The sequence below is a fragment of the Triticum aestivum genome, chromosome 7A (genome assembly GCF_018294505.1).
Source record: "Triticum aestivum cultivar Chinese Spring chromosome 7A, IWGSC CS RefSeq v2.1, whole genome shotgun sequence".
NCBI lineage: Eukaryota > Viridiplantae > Streptophyta > Magnoliopsida > Poales > Poaceae > Triticum > Triticum aestivum.
In genome coordinates, this window is record NC_057812.1 from 680,972,577 (window position 1) to 680,984,992 (window position 12,416).

Consider the following 12,416-nt stretch of genomic DNA (forward strand, 5'->3'; position numbering starts at 1 on the left):
TGGCCTTGGGCCGAATGGCCAGTGGGCTGGCTGGCCTGGCCTGGCTAGGCGCGCGCGTCCCTGGGCCGAACTGGTTTCGGTCCAGGCGGGTGAGTGTGTTTTTTTTTTAACAGAACACTAAAGTGGTCATAATTAATTCAAAAGAATTAATAAAAACACCACAATAATTTATAAAATAACTATGCAATATTTAAAGCCTAATGAACATTAACTTAAGCACAGAACATTTTGAAAATATTTCCTAATGCAATTAATGCACTTTTTTGCAGATAAAATAAATACCAAATAAACTCCAAAACTTCAAATAATATTCAAATACCATTTTCCCACCCTTTTATATTTTGAGGAAGTCATCTTATCCCCTCTCATTTGTTTTTCTTGAGTGGAAAATATTATTTGAATATTTTTTTTTAAACTCCAAAAATGCCAAGAAATATGATATGCATTGAATGATTCTATTAACATCCGAATTTAATAAAAATTGGGATGTTACACATATACACCTATGAGCCAAAGTGAATTTTTGCCTTTTTCTGCTTTATTCACCTTTGTGGGACGGGTCCCACATGTCATTTGTACTGTGTTAGTTGGCCCCGTTTGTAAATGTAGACCCATTTTAGTCAACTAGTCAATCTATGGACGGACTGACACTACAACCGAATCATAAGAAAAAATGAGACGACACATAGATAAAATTGATGACGTGGACGTCCAGTCATCCATGTTACAACACCATGACCATCTGGATTGGTCGTAATCAGCTAGAAATAAGGCTATCGACCAGTATTGTCTGCTTATGACCATTTTGTGTAATGCAATTACGACCTGTTTGACCAAAATAGTCACTATGGTTTATGGTTTCGACTCTCCTAAACAGGCCACGACCAATTGGATCGAAATGGTCATAGATTTATGACGATTTGTTCCACGGTCACTGCCAAAAGGTCATAATTGAGCATATTTCTTGTAGTGGTTTCCACTGTTTTTCCAACCGGGCTCGCACCCCTTTTCATTAATTTTGCAATCAACGGAAATACAATGTTCCAGAAATTCTCTAGGAATCAAACCCAAAATAAGACTGAAAGGGGAGGAGCGAGCTGGAACATCAACATGAAACCCACCGCAAAAAAACCCTAAAACGGATCAGCCGCCATGGGACGAAAACCTGACGACACTGACTAGCCACTACCCTAACCACGGAGCAGAGTACGAAAAACCTGAGAGACTACACACCTACTCAGGGACAAAATATCTCCCAACATCACAGAACTTCCAGAGTGGGCATCAAACCCCAGTGGACTGGTAAACGAGCAGATTAGCCGATCTGGATCCCATCTCCATCCCTCAAGAGCATCACACCTCGCGAGTGAGACCCGTCCGCCAGAGCTGCTGCCGCATAAGCCAACCTCTTCACGCCAGCCTGAAACTTTGACCTATCTTCTTCTTTCAGCAATCCTGCCCAATACAACATAAAAGAGCACAAACTGAAAACAGCCTCTAGCGGAGTACGAGCATTATAATTGTCGAACGTGACTTTATTTCGAAGACACCAGATCCCCCAACACATAGCAGCAATAATCATCATATAGAATCTTTTTCCTCCTGGGAAAAAATTATATAACCATGCCCAACATTGCAATAAAAACCGAGGGCAGCAAGAAGCTCCAGCCGTAATACCCAGGGTCCCCAAACCATTCGAGCAAGCGAACATGTAAAGAACAAATGATTTGCAGTTTCCATGTTAGTGCAGAAAGAGCAAATAGGATTCCCGGGACAATTCCTCTTCCATAAATTATCCCGAATAAGCACAACATTTTGAAATAGCTGCCATAGTAATATTTTGATTTTCAATGGGATACTAGCTTTCTAGATCCACTTAAAGTTAGGACCAGCTAAATCCCTCTCCAACCATTCATATACAAATTTAGTAGTAATCTTTTTTTTCTTATTGAGATTCCAGAACACAGTATCAGGGGTACTGTTTAAGGCAAAAAAATTTGCCTCAGATACCACCCACTCCCACTGATCATTAACCTCCCCAAACAGCCTGCGTCTAAAATCCATCTTGTATTTTTTGCCACAAAATCGGCAATAGTACCATCTTGATCCTGACAAATGCTGAACATGATAGGAATTTTTTCACGCAAGGGGGTAACATCTAACCATGGAGCATGCCAAACCCTAGCCAAGTTTCCACTATTAATCTTGACAGCCCCCCTGCCATATATGTCTCCTTGACTTTCATAATTGCTTTCCACCAGGAGGACTCTGAAAAACGACTACGAATATTGGCTACAGTTTTGTTTCTGAAATATCTGGCATGAATAATTCGCTGCCATAGCCCATCGCTAGTTTGAAGCTTCCACCACCATTTAGTCAAAAGACTAATGTTCTGCTTATGGAGATCCTTGATCCCCAGCCCACCTATTCTTTTGGAACGGCAAACCCTAGTCCATTTAACCATATGGTAAGCAGACGCAGACTTTGGAAACCCTTGATCCCCAGCCCACATATTCCACTGTTGTACTCTAGTGTTTGCATGTTACGGCGAGCTGACGCGGCCGGACCCCATACCGCTAGCGTCTGCATTCGCGGGTTCAGCGCCGTAGGGGCCAAAGTTCCCCCGTTAGAAGGCTTCGGGCGGGCGGCGACCGCAGAGGGTGCCCCATTATCGCCCCCACCATCCTTTGGGTTCCCTTTGGCCAGGCTCGGCTTCGTTTCCACACGGGCATCACACACGCAGACTGAGAATTCCGGAATGCCTGCCGACGTTCAGATAAGGTGCATATCCCTTACCACTAAAGGAAAGGCTCGACGAAGGGGGGGATATTAGCTGGGTAAGGAAAACGCTTTCGGAGATTGAGCTCTTCTAGTCGGGCAGCTGTGTGACAACACTCCTGAGAAAGCGGCGCTTTTGTGTAACATGCTATGGTCTCAACGCCCTTACGAGGTAGTGATGAGTTTCACGCGCTCTAAGCCCGGCCCGCACGCAGTTAGGAGGATTGGCCGCGGCTGGGGACGACGGCGGCCCAGCTCCTAGGCAGGGCCGGCCCTGGGGCATGGGCGACGGGGCGACGGCCCAGGGCCCAGGCGAGGGGGGGCACATGATGGAGTATACACATATACTATAGCCCAGCAAAAAGCAAGTAAAAAATTACAAAAGAATTAAAGAAAAGAAATAGGATGGGCTAGGCGCCCAGATATAGCTAGCTAGCGATCGCTGATGGATACGCGTAGGCGAAGCGGCGCCGTGACTCACGCTCGTTTCGACGTTTCCTTCGTAGGTTCGTCATCCTCGCCTGCTTGTCGGCCTTCTCGCTCGCTCGGCGCCTTGCCCCTTGGCCCTTGCCGCGTCGCCCTCGCCTCGCCGGCTCGCCGTCGCCGCCACACAGTAGTCCGGCAGGCAGGCGGCAGCCCGGCCAATCGGCCATCCGGCATTCGGCACGGTGGCACCGCGGCAATACGGCAATAACTATACAAGTACGCATCCGACAGGAAGTCAAGAAGTACGCATCCATGTTCCTGTCCATCCCCGAACCTCAATTTGACAATCTCAGTAGTTTATTTATTCTTTATTTAGTATGTACGTATTGTAATCCAATCTATCAATTTTTTTGTCATTTTATGTAACATGTCTAGGGTTCCAATCATCCGATCTATAAATTTCTAATTTTTTGTATGCTCTTTTGACCTTTTCTTCATGATTTTAGGACATTAGCCTGACCTAAGAAGAAGCAATTGTCGGGTGCTGAAAAAAGGAGGAAAAAGAAAGGAAGTGATCTATAAATTCTAGATTGTGCCCTTAATGACTTCGCATCAAGAAATGCCCGAAGAAACCTTTTTGAAGCACTGAAGTATTATTGTTGTCGATGGAGTTAGTCTAATTTCGTTCTTATTTGAGGTAATCATGTCATGTTAGTTTCATTTTGTGATCTTTTTAGTACCATTGTTTTTTATGAAGTCGGTTCAAATTTGGTTATTATTGTTCTCGATGGACTCATTTGAATTATTATATTCATATTTTAAACTAAAGATGTGTAGTTGAAAGTTACTTTTAATAAGTTATATATATGTAACACACGCATGCATATATATTATTTTAGGATTTAGGACATAAGGGTCCATGTCGTCAAGTTCGCCTAGGACCTCCCGAAACACAGGGCCGGCCCTGGTCATACTCAATCATGTTGTGGACTCCGGCGGGCCATGAGCTCGTCCACCAGCCGTCCAGCGTCACAGTAGGACGAGACACCCTTCTCCACCACATTTCTTGCCTTGGCACCGAGATCTTGAGCCTTCTTCGGTATTGCCTCACCTCCTCCATCAGTCTCCTGACTGACTCGGCAATTACGCCGCCTCCGATCACCTGGTGGGCATCCGGCTCCGCCGATGACGCGTAGTCCTTGGCACCGATGCTGACGCACAGCTCAAGCACCTCCACGACGAGCTTCTCGTTATAGAACTGGTCTGCGTATCATGGCCAAGTCACGATCGGCATGCCGGCGCTCACCACCTCCAGCATCGAGTTCCACCCGCAGTGCGTCACAAAGCAGCCCACGGCTAGGTGGTTTAGGATGATCCCACGCAAAGCTGTCGGGAAGCCTTCTAGCAACCATAGGTCTGACGATGCCGCGTCGGCGCCGGAGATGACACACACAAAGTTCTTGCCTGAGAGGTCGAGGCCGCGGGCGAACTCCCGTAGCTGCTCCGGCGAGAAGCTGGTTAGCGTACCAAATGCTACGTATGCCACAGAGCCAGCCGGCTTGGAGTCGAGCCAGCAGAGACAGCTGTCCGCCTTAGGGGACTGGCGACAACGTGGTTTGGCCTTGGCTACAAACATTGAGAAGGTACTCTCTTCTTCTTCCTCTGTTCTTTCCTTTTACTTTGGGCACGTGGTCATTGAGACACCACTATGCTGTATAGCCTTTGGTCATGGCCTTGCTGCCATGGCTTTGGTTTGGCCTCAATTGGATTGGTATATGATGTTTTAGTATGTTTTACCAACGTTTTAGTATTATTAGTCAACATAATTGTCTACTTGTGAATCAAATAACTTGACATGTTATTTTCTTTTAGGAGCATATTTCTCATTCTTCTCTAGAGGAAAAAAAAACTTGCTGCTTATATATTAATACCCTAATTCCTTTCTCAAGGCACGCAAAATTGGAGTTGTGTGATGATAAGTTAACATTTTTTGAGGGATTTGTTTGCTTCTCATGAAATAGAATGGATTGTAACTCTGCGCTACCGTTAATTGTTTAGTTTATTTATTTATCAAAGGTTAATTGTTTGAAACTTGCATGCATCAAGGCTATACTTGTACATGTCAACAGCGTCACTCAACTGTTTGCGTTGTTCAGGACGTCACTTTCTACCAGGACTAGCGACCTAGCATCTCAAAGGCGTGTGCGTTGGCCAAGTAGGATCAGCTCAGTCTCGTTGTCTTTGTCCAGCTCACCACCGTCATTGACAGCTACACACATTAAAGGTGAGACATCTCCCCTTCTCTACTTCTCCTTGCTCTAGGCACGTGGTCATTGAAACCATGACTATTTAGGTTCTGTTGTATGGAGGATATATGCATAGGTATGTATTTATTGGTTTTAAGCATGCTTCTTAGAAAAAAAATATCTATCCAATTTAAACACTGCATGTCTTCCATACTTGTGGCATGGGGGTTAGCGTTACTCGAGGGAATAAGACTTTGCATGCAGGTTTGAGTGAAGTTTGTTTTCAACCTTGAGGTTGTAGAGCACGACGAAAATGAACCTTCATATCTAAATCCTTGAAATCTGTACCCTATACTCTTTGATCCCGGTCAATATAAACCCCAGATTCATTTGGCGCACTGGGAAAATAACAATCCCGGCCGGGATCACTCTCCACAGTCACTGACCACACGGGGTCAGGGCCACACGTCATATTCATCTTCCATCTCCAAATTTGTCTATTGCCCAGCCGCTACATCCAGGCTCCAGCGCCAAGGCCAAGCACGACCGCTGGTCAGATGGGACAGCTGTTGCTCCCAGCGTCATCGTGCACCGCATGGGCCTCAAGTCCTGGCCCGCTGCCGCTTGCTCGGCCCTGTCGCTCAGGCCAAAAACACAGAGTAAGGTGGAGGAACGACGTCGGCGGGAGGAGAAAATGGATTGGCATCGATGGTCGTGATGTTGCCGTCGAGCCAGCGTCCCCCCGCCCCCGCGCACGTGCTCTGGATCGACAACAGCAACTGCCTGCCGAGGAGCCCAAGATGGAGTCGCCTAAAACACATTGGAGATATTATATTGTGCATTTTCACCAAGCTTTTCTGTATACTTGATAAGCGCACACCTTTGTAAATGCCAAATAAGTCCCTTAGGCCAAAGTGCAAAAAGTGACTTATTTTGCCAAAGGACCTAACTTATAAGTCACCCCAACTTATAAGTCATAAGTTGCTCAACCTCAACTTAAAACTTATAAGTCATCCCCTTTTACGTGGGTCCAATCACCTTTACATTAAAAAATAAGGTGGGAATGTGTGGTCAGGTGACTTATAAGTCAGATGACAACCAAACAGATGTGACTTATAAGTCATTGATTTTAAGTCACCTGATTTATAAGTCAAGTGACTTATTGAAACCAAACAGGCCCGGCTCAATGATTGAAAAGATGAGACGCTATAATACGAAAATCTGTCGGTGCTCCCGGGAGCGCGTGTTTCTTCACGCGAAAAATATATTCTATAGTGTGAAAAAATTCTAAACAAAAATTTGCCGCATACATCTCGACATCATATGTGTGCACATCCAGTTTCGAAGATAACCGTGTGGCTTGTGTACAAAAGACTGAAGGATGTCTTGTGAAAAACATTTTTTAACACCAGATTTGTTCTTTTTCACACGCAACACATAAGTTGTCCATTTTTCGTGAAACGTCTTAGTGAGCATGTACAATATCGAGATGTACGCGCCAAGTTTTTGTTTGGATTTTTTTGACATTTCAAAATATGTTTTAAACATATTTTAAAAACCAGGAGTGCACACTCCCATGTGCCAAAACGTCACTCTTCGCTACAATATGTGCTGCTAAGTAAGTCTCATGTAGTTTCGGTAACACATGCATTTATCTGCCATGTTCTGTTATTTCTGAACAACTTGTGCACTGCCTTTATGTGATCTCCATTGTCGATGCTTGTGAACTTAATTTATGTGTTGCTATTAAAATTGCTATATGACTTTGCTATATGTAATTGGTAACTAAGAAATTGACTTCTTGTTAGCTTGTTTATTTATCTTCTTAGATAAAGCGGTATGTGGTATATTTAGGGAAGAATCCATGAGTCTACGATTCATGAGAGAAATGCAAGGAACAGGTGGACAGTTACGAGAAAACTGATCTAAAGGATATATAAGACTAAACAATAAGTAGAGGATCGTTACTCCAACTTTGTCATCACATAGAACAACAATCATAAAGTATGCAAGACCATCTAGATGAGTGGACGACTAAAGAAATTGATAACCTTTATCCAGTTCGTTGTCATTATGGTGCTGCTATTATCATGAGGTTGTATATGTACGTAACATGCAACATCACAGAGGCTTCTCTTAGAAGGCTATGTGTACTTAATTGGTTATAATGTTGTTAGGTGAATTGTACTACCGGGCTACATCTATTGCAATGCATTTGGGTTATTATTAGGTTAAAATGTGATGCTGCTGCTGCTCTGGCATACATTATTGCAATGCATACATCTCCGGCAGCTATTTTTTAATGTCTGTTATTTTACTACTGGCAGGCAATTGAAAGTGTCGCTCACTGACATGGCATATAGTTATGGCGGGTGCCAAGCTATTCGGGCCACTGTTACAACCCATATCAGACTGGTTGTAATGGGAAGTATCATGGAAGTGGACTAAGAGCACTCGGCGGCGCACACCTCTGAAATCTCAGCCACCACACTGCTCTATTGGGATCCATGCCACTTTGGTGTAAATGATTGTGCGGTGTGAATACACGGCCGGTGGCGTATGAGACAACAATTGCTACCTGTTCCGAGTCATTTATTATATCTTTGTGTGAACTAAACTAGGTCCACAAACACCCATCATGGAGACATCTCCTAGTCCCCACCAACCCTCAAGATATTTGCTAGAGTAGAATGACTCGCCATTGTTGTGCTATCAGAAAAAAAAACCAAATCAATGCTTGAAAGCGGAAACAAACTAAGCAGTCGAACTAAACATTGACAACTGCCAAATAGTTTAGATTAAATTATTCCGGCTAACCTTCTTACCCCGTTGTTGGAATGTTTGCACTGGATCTGACCTTCTCAAGCATATGAGTTCAACCTCTTGAGCAAAGAGCTACGACCCCAGAAACACCTCTGCTCTACATATGTTGCTTTACTAGCAGGCCGGTGTCCATTGAAATGAAGCAAACTTCTTGCGAATTTTAATTTGCAATGAATTAAAAAAATTGAATGCACTGTTTGAATCTACCTTGTCAGTCTATTAAAAGCTGCATTTACTATTGTCTAGCTGTGTACTCCCTCCTTTCCGGTTTATAAGGCTCAATTCAAAATTCTCACAAACCAAGGTAGATGGTGAGTGGTGGAATACTTTTTGTAGTTTGCAAAAGAACCCAATTAATGCTCTTGTTTTCCTCAAAAAAGTATGTTTACCAATGCATTAATTGCAATGCATGCATGCATAAATTACATGCATTGGTCAATTTTCTCTTAGTACTTGCATGCAATGATTTAATACACCTTGGAATCTGAACATGTGATGGAAAACAACCAAATTGAGCCTTATGAAATGAAAAAACTAAAATTTTGAGATAAGCCCTATAAATCGGAAAGGAGGGAGTATTAATCAACTTCACTATCCACTTACACTTTTTTAGGTTGCCTTGTCCATGCATCATGTTATTTTTTTTAATTTATATGTTTTAAAAAACGAGCTGTCAAAAAAATCCGGCACAATTACTCCTAGTCACTGTTTCTTTGTACGAGAGCAAAGTTTTGTGGCACCATGCATTCAGCTGCTGTCCACATGCCTACTTTGTAAATGCATCGAATTTAAAGCCATGCAACATTAATCCATATGTGACGACCCCAGGTCATGGCAGAATTATTTTGAAAAACTCCAACCCATACTGACACATAACTCGAAAAGTTTTATTGCCGATTTTAATAAAATGATTGAAAAACGGGAATAATATATACTTCCTCCGTCACAGTTTAGAAGGCATAGTTAAATTTGCATGCATTTCCACAATAGACAAGATTTAGGGCGCATTGCATTTATTTCTAGTAGCTAATTAGTACTCCTATATACTATTTCTATATGCATGCATAGTGTGAATACTATTTTTTAGTCCATCTCACAACCAATAGATAACCACCTAGGTCCCAGAGAATTTCTAAGCGCGCCTTCTAAACCGTGACGGAGGGAGTAATTTCATTTTTTATCAATGGTATACTAAGGTGATCAGATAAAACTTTACATATAGTCGAAAGTAACAAAAAAATGTCCCAAACTTGTGGTGAAAAATAATATAAAATAACAAACACATAAAAACCAACTCCTGAAAAACCGAAAAAATTATTTGCCACACCATTTGGTAATTGGATATTTTTATTCTCATACATAGTTCCACCATACATAGGACAAATGCTCATACATAAAGAGTGCTTGCATGCCTGTGACTACAGCCGACTTAGAGTGTTTAAGCCTTTTGCACGACAAGCTATCGACCTCTTCTCCATCATCAGTTATGTCTTGCTTCTCGGAAATGGATTTAGAAGATACACGCGAGCAATAGTCCGTCTTCCACGTACCAAATTTCATCGAACAAGATTGACACATATGGGTCGTTGGGAGGAAGAGAGGACCGTGCGCATTTACTGCAGTTGGGTGGTTGGAAGTTGGCAGATGAGGACAACAAGTGGCCATTGGGACAGAAAATCTGGAGAGGGCAGAAAGCGCGTGCACTGTTAAGCTTATATACCAACCAGTGACAAAGGAATACTAAATGAGAAAAGGTGTGAATATGAAGCAGCTAATATAGTGAGTGAGAATCCCGATGCTAGTGGATGGCAGGGATTTCGGTGGGCGTAGTCGCCGAGTGCTCCTATGCAATTTCGGGAGTATCATAGACTAGTATCATGCATATATACTAGTCTATGATACTACATCCGTAATGCATAGTATCATATGTTGGTATCATAGAGGACTACATTTATTGCCATGCATGACACAAAGTAGCACATCATTTAATATGGTACGGTATCATGATATGATACTCAAGCCTCTATTTCTTCATTTAATTCTATGTCACTTCATCAAAATTGCTTAATTGGCATGCATGATACTACCTATGATACTCCCATTACGGGCAGCCTCAGTGGCGGGCAGCTACAACCGCCCGCATTACAGATTTATTAGCAGTGGTTGGTTGGAGATCAGAGGCAGCAACCCCTAAGAGTCTCACCCGCCACTGGCGTTTTAGCGCCCGCCACTACTGGTCATTCTTGCAGTGCTGATAGCTTACAAGGCCCTGTGTCACCTGCAGAGGAACTAGCTTCTTTTGCAAAAAGATGTGGTCCTCCTAGAGAGAAAGAGTATGTTGGGAGGAAAACCGAGCTACATGCAGGTTTTTTTAGACAAAGCCACATGCAAGTAAACTTGATGAAGATGAAGTCACAGTAGGGCACAATAAAATATAGGAAGCGTTTGATTTTTGCAATGCATGTAGCTCCAGATTATTTTATCTAGTTAAATTAATTTGGCAGTAGCATGGTCCTGCCTCCATAGTTCATGCCCTTATCAACACACACATCGCAACCCAAAAAACGAAACTATTGTGTGAAGAACACAGCTTGCACGACAGCGGGACAATTCCCAATCCAACCGCCGCTTGCACTTTACCGATATGCATAGATGGACTGATATACGCTGTTGTTCACACATCGTCTGCAAATCATCGTGTGCATAGCAGCACTTCCCAAAAAATCAATAGACACGTCATCTCCCACTAGAGGGGTCATACATGATGTCAAATCGGAGGTTTGATCTCCACTGCGCTAGCGACTTTGAGGGTGCAATTGTAAATCTTGGAAGGAACATAAATCACGTCGAATGTATTTGAAAAATGCTGAATCCTGCGGGCACAATAGCATATCTGGAAAACATACTCTGACGGTCGCTAGGATTGACACTAATAATTCAGCCTGGGTGATTCACCCAAGCGATGACGGTTACTTAACTTCATCAAGACAACAGGGGTGCCTGCTCCTGATGAGCCTGATGACTGGCATTCGACACCACACAATGCATCTAGAGGGAGAAGAGTGATATCATGAAGGGTACGTGTGTACGGCTACACCTTGTGAGTGTGCTCTTGTGTAGGTATTTTTAGTTTTAGATCCCTGATCTTTGCTTTCTTTGGATAGCTTTGGTTGCATCTACTTATTGCACGAATGTGACCCTGATCTTTGTCTTGGCCCCCTCTCCATCACTAGTAGAAAAAGGGTCAAATGTGAAGCACATTAGTGCCGGTTTGAATTTAAGCCGGCACTAATGTGACCATTAGTGCCGGTTCCAACGGCTAGGCGGGCGGGCATCATTAGTATCGGTTCGTGGGCAACCTTTTGTACCGATTAATGCCACGAACCGGTACTAATGAGGCCAGTGCGGCTGTGATCAGGCTGGGGCACCCACGAAGACCTTTAGTACCGGTTCATGACATGAACCGGTACTAGAGTTTCTTAGTAAGCTGATTTTTAGTCTCACCTCGCCAAGAGAGAGGCAGTATGAGCGGTTTATAAGCCGTGAGTGCAGAGACAATGACGAAGAGGCGCAATGCTCACCTGCACGTTGATTAGCTTCAAGCCTTTCGGAATAGCATAGATTGCACTGAGCTATGTGCAGTGCAGTCTATACTATTCCGAAAGGCTTGAAGCAAATTAACCAGCATTGCACCTCTTTTTTATTTTTAATAATTTATTTGAACTCCATACTTCTTTTGTGTTCAGTATGTAGCATTCAAAGCGACATCATTAATTTCCAACATGTTCTGACATTATTTGTTGTTTTTCGGTCATTTACCTAATTGTTTAGAGAGCTAAATGACCGTGAAATTGAAGATCACTACAAAATGAATTCTGAAAATGTTGAAATTTGGCATGGTGTCATCATTTCACCCGCATAGCATGTGCGAAAAAGTAGAGAGGGTCACGGCAAAAACTGGACGCACTTCGTGTACAAACTGGACAAACTCTTTCGGAGTATCAGGGTTTCGGACGAGAACTCATCTGTTACACGGGCACTTCAATGTTTTTTAAACTTATTTAAACTCCGGACTTCTTTTGTGTTTAGTATGCAGCATTCAAAACGACGTCATCAATTTCCAACATGTTCTGACATCATTTG